Genomic DNA, 8,764 nt, shown 5'->3' with positions numbered 1-8,764 from the left:
TATAGCAATTTAAAAATCAGATTAAAGGTTTAGCGCTAGAAAACACTTTTTGATAGATAAAAAGTGCATTTTATATACGTCTATGTAGATCAGACCAAAATGAGGAGGAATGAGGGACAGAGGGACTTTGTTCCAAATCAGGGACAGTCCCTCGAAATCGGAAACAGTCCCTCCAAATTAGGGACAGTTGGGAGCTATGTATAATAATAGTGTGTGACTGTGAGGGGGGGGGGCATTAGAGTGTAAGCTCCTCAGCTGCAGTCAGGTCTCTATAAATACAATATAGCCCCGTACGACCGACAATACAGCTCGGCCCCGCCCCTCATTGCCCCCTTCCATTCTATCCCCGCCCCTCCTCTATAGCTCTCGCATTCCTCTTCTCTTGTCCCCTCTCTCGCCCACTACTGCCTCGTCACGTGACATCGGGCGGAAGCGGAAGTGTTGTGCGGACTGTCAGAGTGGAAGTCAGAGTGATGTCTAGGGGGGACAAGGAGCCCTAATTATTAGCTTGTGAGAGGGTGAGTGATCCGGAACACCCGAAATATGACCCAGGGCGAACCTGTGCAGGGCGGGGGAGGGGCCTGTTAGTCACCTGGAAGTCTCTGCCACCGAAAAGGCATGAGCTGGTCAGGGTTCTGATAGGATGCTTTCCTTCTGCATTAGCCCCTCCCACAAGATGGCAGCCCCCAGCTGGCTCTTGCAGGTCTCTAATGGCAGTCTAGCAGCACAGAGGAGAATGTTTAGTAGCTCAGTCACATTGTACTCACCTCACTGGTGATGAATTGATAAGAGTGGGGCAGGTGGAGTAAACGCTGGTCATTATGTCAGCTGTGCCGGTGGTGTATGGTCAGATTGGGTTAATAAATAGGTTCAGCTATAGAGGAACTGACAGGCAGAGCTGATATTGCTGTCTGTAGGAGGTGGCAATGGAGCTCTGTTCTACAGTCCCATGTGACATCCAATAAAATAGGGAAGGATGGAGCGCCACTAGAGTTGCCACATAATCCCTTTAATCCAGGACACACATTAATTACACAAGTTCTGTGGCTAATTAAGGTGGTAATTAAACTCACTTGGTTCCTTATCTGTATTAAATCAGCCTCAGAACCTGTGTAATTCATATGTGTCCTGGATTAAAGGGATGATGTGGCAACCCTAAGCGCCACACCCATGGTGGGGAGTCCCAATGTTTGTAAGACTTTCATCAGCCCTCATTATACAGGTAAACCTTGGACTGAATTGGAAATATCTAACCTGCACAAGTCAACAGCCTCATTTAAAGTCCCAAACCACCTTTTTGCTTACTTGAACCAGGGATTGAGGCACATATACGTATTAAGGATGAGCTCTGGCGTGTTCGCAGAGCCCAACAAGAAGTTGGCACTGTGCTGCACTGATCACAGGTGGTGAGATATTTTCTGCAGCCGCACATCTGGACAATGTCTCACTGCCTGCGATCAGCGCTGTGCCGACTTCCTGGCGGGCTCTGCATGTGGGCTGTTCGAACACGCCGGAGCTCATCCTTTAATAGAGACCTTGTGCCCAACCTGCACCCTATGGGGCCATGTGGTCTTTTGGCACTTACGTTGTTGCCCTAAGAACCCCTTTATTCATTCACAAAATACTTATTACTGTGCTGTCCATCTCGTTTTTCTGTTTTTGTTTTTATAATAGATCTTGCTGAGCAATATATCAAATGTGCTTCAAATAACTTTTAAGGGGTATCTTGGGAGCACAAACATGCAAGTCTTGATTTGTAAAGGAGCTGTAAGTTAATTTTCGAAACATGTCTCTGACTAAAGCACATCCCAATTCTCCCACAACATCTAATGGTGTAAACATATCCAAATCCACAGCACCACTCAAGTCCCACTCTTCTAATACTGAAAGGGGGTGGGGGGGTGTATTTGGGACTTTATATGAAGCATATAAGTATTAATGATGAGCTCTGGCGTGTTCGCACAGCCCATGTGCAGAGCCCGCCAGGAAGTCGGCGCTGCTCACAGGTAGTGAGACATTGTCCCGATGCGCGGCTGCAGAGATCAGGAAATATCTCACCGCCTGTGATTAGTGCAGCACAGTGCCAACTTCTTGTTGGGCTCTGCGAACACGCCAGAGCTCATCCTTAATAAGTATATGTGCCTCCATCCCTGGTTCAAGTAAGCAAAAAGGTGGTTTGGGACTTTAAATGAGGCTGTTGACTTGTGCAGGTTAGATAGTATGTTGACATATTTTATTGGCATGAATGGATGTTGGCATACATAACAATGGTACAAAACATGTATAAAGGTAATTTCATATATATATATATATATATATATATATATATATATATATATATATATATATATATATATATATATATATATATATATATATATATATATGCACAGACAATCTGGATGCCAAATCTTGTAGCCTGTCTCTGCTCACCATCCAGAAATCAAAAAGATAAGAGCCGCACTCTGATGTTGGCCCCTCTTGCTGTATTTATTGAATGATCAACAAGTAAGCTGCATACACGCTATCTGCATTGTATATTTGTATGACAATTTAAAACAGTTTGATATTAATTTTTTATTTTTACTCTGTATTCCAAAGGCTGTTTTTTTTTTTTTTTTTTTTTTTTATTTTGTACATGTGACCTGCAGTAGAGGATTAGAAGCTCCTTCTGCTTATGTTTCCCTGCAGACAGGCTGGGAAAGATCTGGGTCATGTGACAGCTTTATATCGATCAGGAAAAGTGTACTAAGACTTTTTTCTTTTATTAAAAAAATTACAATGCCATCATCCACATACAGAAATTGAAGGGACAATATAAATGAAACAGTGTGTGTTTAGTATCACTTTAAAACAGTGAGGGGAGAAAAAAGTATTGTAAAGTATGTTCCCCTGCTGATTTAGTAAGTTTGCCCACTGACAAGGAAATGATCAGTCTATAATTTTAATGGTAGGTTTATTTTAACAGTGAGAGACAAAATGACAAAAAAAAATCCAGAAAAACGCATTTCAAAAAGTTATAAATTTATTTGCATTTTAATGAGTGAAATAAGTATTTGATCCCCAAGATTTGTCTCCCAGGTGTCTTCTATACAGGTAACGAGCTGAGATTAGGAGCACTCTCTTAAAGGGAGTGTTCTTAATCTCAGATTGGCTTTGTGGACAGGTGTCTTTTATACAAGTAACAATCAGATTCCAATCTCTCCACCATGGTCAAGACCAAAGAGCTATCCAAGGATGTTTGGGACAAGATTGTATACCTACACAAGGCTGGAAGGGCTACAAGACCATCGCCAAGCAGATTACTGAGAGGGTGACAACAGTTAGTCCAATTATTCGCAAATTGAAGAAACACAAAATAACTGTCACTCTCCCTCGGTCTGGGGCTCCATGCAAGATCTCACCTTGTGCAGTTTCAATGATTGTGAGAACGGTGAGGAATCAGCCCAGAACTACACAGGAGAATCTTGTCTTTGATCTCACGACAGCTGGGACCATAGTCAACAAGAAAACAATTGGTGACGCACTAAGCCGTGAAGAACTGAAATCCTGCAGCTCCTGCAAGGTCCCCCTGTTCAAGAAAGTACATGTACAGGCTAGAGCTGCCCGATTAATCGTTAAGAATTGTTATCGCAATTTTTTCCCCCAAAGTATTTTCCTGATTTTTTTTTTTTTTTTTTTTTTTCTGTATGCAGAGAATTCTCTGCTCTGCTGAAGCCACAGCTGTCAAAAAACAAAACAAAACAAAAAAAAAACAAAAAAAAAAAAAAAACAGGCAGTCTGCCAAGTATCACAACATTCTTTAGCTGTGGAACAAAGTATAAACATTGTAAAGATTTGTCCTTTAGATCAAAGGAATACACTTCGGTGTGTACATGAGGGAAGTTTAACCACTTAAACACTAAACCTTTTTCTTAAATTTGCTGGTTTCAAGTTAAAATCATTATTTTTTGCTAGAAAATTACTTAGAACCCCCAAACATTATCTATCTATCTATCTATCTATCTATCTATCTATCTATCTATCTATCTATCTATCTATCTATCTATCTATCTATCATTCAGTTTCTAAACACTACCTAATAACCCACGACAAAAATCCTGCCAAGACAATATTTTGGGGAATTGACAAGTTTTGTCCTCAGTGGAGAGGGAGCTCTTTGGTGTGTGGTATTTCTAGATTAAGGATGTCCTGGATACATAGGATTAAGAGTTGCTTAAAAAAATAAATATATATATATATTTTTTTTTTTAAACAGAGACCCTAGGGAATAACATGGTGGTTGTTGCAATATTTTATGTCATAAAAATGGAAAATGCCATACTAATTAGAAAAAAATTATTAAAATAAAAAAACAGAAAACAAAGCAGCTGCTAGAAACGTGATATACACACATACAAATATAAAGTTGAATAAAGCTGCGCTAAAAAAATGATATAAAAATTATATACGTGCTTCCTAAATGGTTGCACGCATAGAAGAACACAAAAGTTCACCTCATCCAGCACTTCCGTTGCATATTGTGAGATAAAACCTTTCATCACTTGTTCCACCGAGGGGGTCGTCTACCTACTCCAATGTCCCTGTGGCCTTCAATACGTGGGCAGGACAAAACGTCCCCTCTCGGTGAGACCAAATGAACGCATCACAAATGTTAAAAATGGTTCAGATTCTAAACACTACCTAATAGCCCACAACAAAAATTCCGCCAAGACAATATTTTGGGGAATTGACAAGTTTTGTCCTCAGTGGAGAGGGAGCTCTTTGGTGCGTGGTATTTCTAGATTAGGGATGTCCTGGATACATAGGATTAAGAGTTATGTCCCTTTTGGGTTAAATGTGAATGTGAACCTAAATGCGTTTATTGATAACTCTTAATAGTGTGGTCATATTGACATTTAATATTGATGTGAACTCGATGTGAGTCTTTGGCAATACCCTTTTAAAATATAATTATATTATATTTTCCTCTACTCTATCCGAACCTGCGGCCTCACCTAAAAACTCCTGCCCGCAGCTCTTCAGGACCGGCGCGGTGAAAAAAAATCGATTTGCTTAAATTTTGAATCGATTTGACCTCTCAACTCGATTCAAGATTTAAATCGATTTTTTCCCCAGCCCTAATATTAAGATTACAGAAAGAATATATATTTGCTGATTTTTATAGTTCACCATTTTAGGTTGGTTTGGCCATCTGGAGAGTTTTTCTCTTTTAAAGGCTATTAAATTGACATTGAAATTATATTAAGATTGAGGTCTTGCTCCCTCTCTTCTGGATTTGATTCTAGCCCCTATGTGGTATGTATACTTTCTCTTGCTTATGACACATAATGTGTAGTACCTCCTTTCCACCACTGGAGGCATGGAAGAACTACTCTCCGTGTCCCCTTAGCCCTAAACTCCTGTGTGCTTCCGGGAGACGGGGATTATGGTCAGTGTTGTGGCGGCCTTTGTTTGGTGTGAGCCCGGAATTGGTGTTCAACCTAGACATATTTGTCACCACACTAATTTGTTTGTTACTAATTAAACAAATAAGATTTGTCCCCGGAATATAATAGTTTCTTGCTTTTTTTTTTTTCCACATACGGGAACTAGGTCTTCCAACTTTTCTGTAACATTTGCTATGCTGTATAGTTTTATTAATGTGATCGGTACTGTCCCACTCCTTTATAAAGTTTCTGTGCCTTCTAAATTTTCAATCTGGTCCATAATTGGTCCTTTTCTAACTTTTAATAAAGTTTTTTTTTTTTTTTAATCCTCAAGTGTCTTTTAGCCTCCCGTTTTGGAGGATTGGGTCCCGCCTCTCAAGACTCAGATCGAGGCGTGGCTCCTTTGGTCCATTATATAGTGCGACGACTCAGTGCATCGCCCGTTCCCCAAGACGACGTTAGATTGTGACAAAACGTGCGTTGGGAGGATTGGCGTACTGACGTCATTGAGCTGTAACTTAGTGGACGGGTGTTCGCAAGCTGGCCGGCTGTTTTCTTGATCTTTTTATCCTGTATTCATGTAAGTGCAACTTTTAGCCTTTTAATAAACCTTATATGGTAAGAGTTACAGTATGGTGAGTTTGCATTTTTGGGTAACGCTTGACCTATTCCCTTGACTGGCTGATGATCGCGTCTCCCTGGTCGCCTGGTGTGTAGCCCAAGATCCTTCCTACCTAATACCTGTGAATTGCCATCTCAATACCCTTCTGGACAGAGGTCCTGGCTGTGTTTATAGCCGCAGGTTCATGAGAGCTTGCCTTCTGGTAAGCACACACTCTGTGGTGGAGGTGCACTGTTTGTGGTGTTTATTGCAAGATTACACACTGGTGGATACATCATATGGACTAAATCTGTGCAACTTATAGGCTGCTGCTGTGTTTGAAGTTTTCTGAGATTTGCACACATTCACTGTGGTATATGGACTATATTTATATATTTTATTTTATATAATTTTATAGTGCAGCTTTATTCAACTTAATATTTCATGTCACACTGTATTTGCGCAGCAGTCTTTCAAATGCAATAGAGAGAATCAAGATCTTTATTCTAAGCAAGAAAATTTTGATTTTGGCCAGAATCGTGCAGCTCTAGTACAGGCCCGTCTGAAGTTTGCTAATGAACATCTGAACGATTCAGAGGAGAACTGGGTGAAAGTGTTGTGGTCAGATGAGACCAAAATCAAGCTCTTTAGCATCAACTCAAGTCGCCGTGTTTGGAAGAAGAGAAATGTTTTCTATGACCCCAAGAACACCATCCCCACCGTCAAACATGGAGGTGGAAACCTTATGCTTTGGGGGTGTTTTTCTGCTAAAGGGACAGGACAACTTCACTGCATCAAAGGGACGATGGACGGGGCCACATACTGTCAAATCTTGGGTGAGAACCTTCTTCCATCAACCAGGGCACTGAAAATGGGTCGTGGATGGGTATTCCAGCATGGCAATGACCCAAAACATAACGGCCAAGGCAAAAAAAGAGTGGCTCAAGAAGCAGCACATTAAGGTCCTGGAGTGGCCTAGCCAGTCTCTAGACCTTAATCCCATTGAAAATATGTGGAGGGAGCCGAATGTTACCAAATGTCAGCCTCGTAACATTAATGAATTGGATGGGTGTGAATGCGCTATTCCTATCTTTACACCACTTGTAATAATATGTGATCAAAAAAATTAATACATAAATAACTGTATCATATGATAATGCAATTAACCATCTCCTGCGTGCAAATGGAATACATAAAAAACACAATTCAAATATAAACCAATATCCTTCTCTTGTGTGTGAATTACACAAAAACCTGTAAAAGCAGTTGAAGACCATGTGCAAATTGCCCCACCGTTGCATATACACAATTTTTTAAAGTCTCATAAATTCCATAAACCATAAAACCAAAAAAACTTAAGAAGTCCAAAAAAACCCCAAAAAAAGAAGAGAAATCCTCTTGCAAATGCTGTGACTGTATTGTGCTCTTGTATCTCTTCTTAATTATAAGTGACTTTGTGACCCACCACCACCTTGCAGATTGGCCCCTCACCAGATACTGTAAAATGATGTGCCTTTGGTTCATTCATGGGATAACCGCTCCACCTTATTACCACTTTTCATCAGCTATGCTATGGTTGTTCCAGAGATATAACATTAGAGGACACAGCATAGCCCACCGATCTTACACAGCATTAGCTCTCCTCTTCTCAAGCAGGACTTAGCTTATGACAGATCCAGATCATGTCCTCTCTTCCTGCTTTCAACACACCGACAACAGCTATGCTGCAAATTTGCAGCATAGCTGTTGTCGGTGTGTTGAAAGCAGGAAGAGAGGACATGATCTGGATCTGTCATAAGCTAAGTCCTGCTTGAGAAGAGGAGAGCTAATGCTGTGTAAGATCGGTGGGCTATGCTGTGTCCTCTAATGTTATATCTCTGGAACAACCATAGCATAGCTGATGAAAAGTGGTGATAAGGTGGAGTGGTTATCCCATGAATGAACCAAAGGCACATAATTTTACAGTATCTGGTGAGTGGCCAATCTGCAAGGTGGTGGTGGGTCACAAAGTCACTTATAATTAAGAAGAGATACGAGAGCACAATACAGTCACAGCATTTGCAAGAGGATTTCTCTTTCTTCTTTTTTTGGATTTTTTTTTTGGACTTTTTAAGTTTAAGTTTTTTTGGTTTTATGGTTTATGGAATTTATGGGACTTTAAAAAATTGTGTATATGCAACGGTGGGGCAATTTGCACATGGTCTTCAACTGCTTTTACAGGTTTTTGTGTAATTCACACGCAAGAGAAGGATATTGGTTTATATTTATTTGAATTGTGTTTTTTATGTATTCCATTTGCACGCAGGAGATGGTTAATTGCATTATCATATGATACAGTTATTTATGTATTAATTTTTTTGATCACATATTATTACAAGTGGTGTAAAGATAGGAATAGCGCATTCACACCCATCCAATTCACTTATTCCTTATCCCTTAAAGAAAAGGTTTTTTCTGAATGCAGCAATTCTGACAAACACATTGGTTTTTTGCGCCGGTGACACATATTTTATATCGTAACATTAATGACTTGGAGAGAATCTGCAAAGGGGAGTGGGACAAAATCCCTCCTGAGATGTGTGCAAACCTGGTGGCCAACTACAAGAAACATCTGACCCTGTAATTGCCAACAAGGGTTTTGCCACCAAGTGCTGTCATGTTTTGCGAAGGGGTCAAATGCTTATTTCACTAATTAAAATGTAAATCAATTTATAACTTTTTTGAAATGCGTTTT

At 40.2% G+C, this 8,764-nt stretch overlaps 1 protein-coding gene across 14 annotated transcripts in view; it reads left to right on the top strand.

Moving 5' to 3' along the window:
• The first annotated feature begins 389 nt into the window (after window positions 1-389).
• C2CD5 (C2 calcium dependent domain containing 5) overlaps window positions 390-8,764 on the top strand; it is a 224,947-nt gene continuing 216,572 nt past the window's right edge. For all 14 annotated transcript variants that reach the window (XM_073621440.1, XM_073621450.1, XM_073621448.1 and 11 more), the window contains exon 1: window positions 390-518. The gene's annotated coding sequence lies outside the window, so the exon portion shown is untranslated. The remainder of the gene's footprint in view (window positions 519-8,764) is intronic.

This window comes from Aquarana catesbeiana, linkage group LG03 (genome assembly GCF_042186555.1).
Source record: "Aquarana catesbeiana isolate 2022-GZ linkage group LG03, ASM4218655v1, whole genome shotgun sequence".
NCBI lineage: Eukaryota > Metazoa > Chordata > Amphibia > Anura > Ranidae > Aquarana > Aquarana catesbeiana.
Note: the sequence above shows the minus strand (reverse complement) of the source record. Positions and strands in the feature narration are given on the sequence as shown.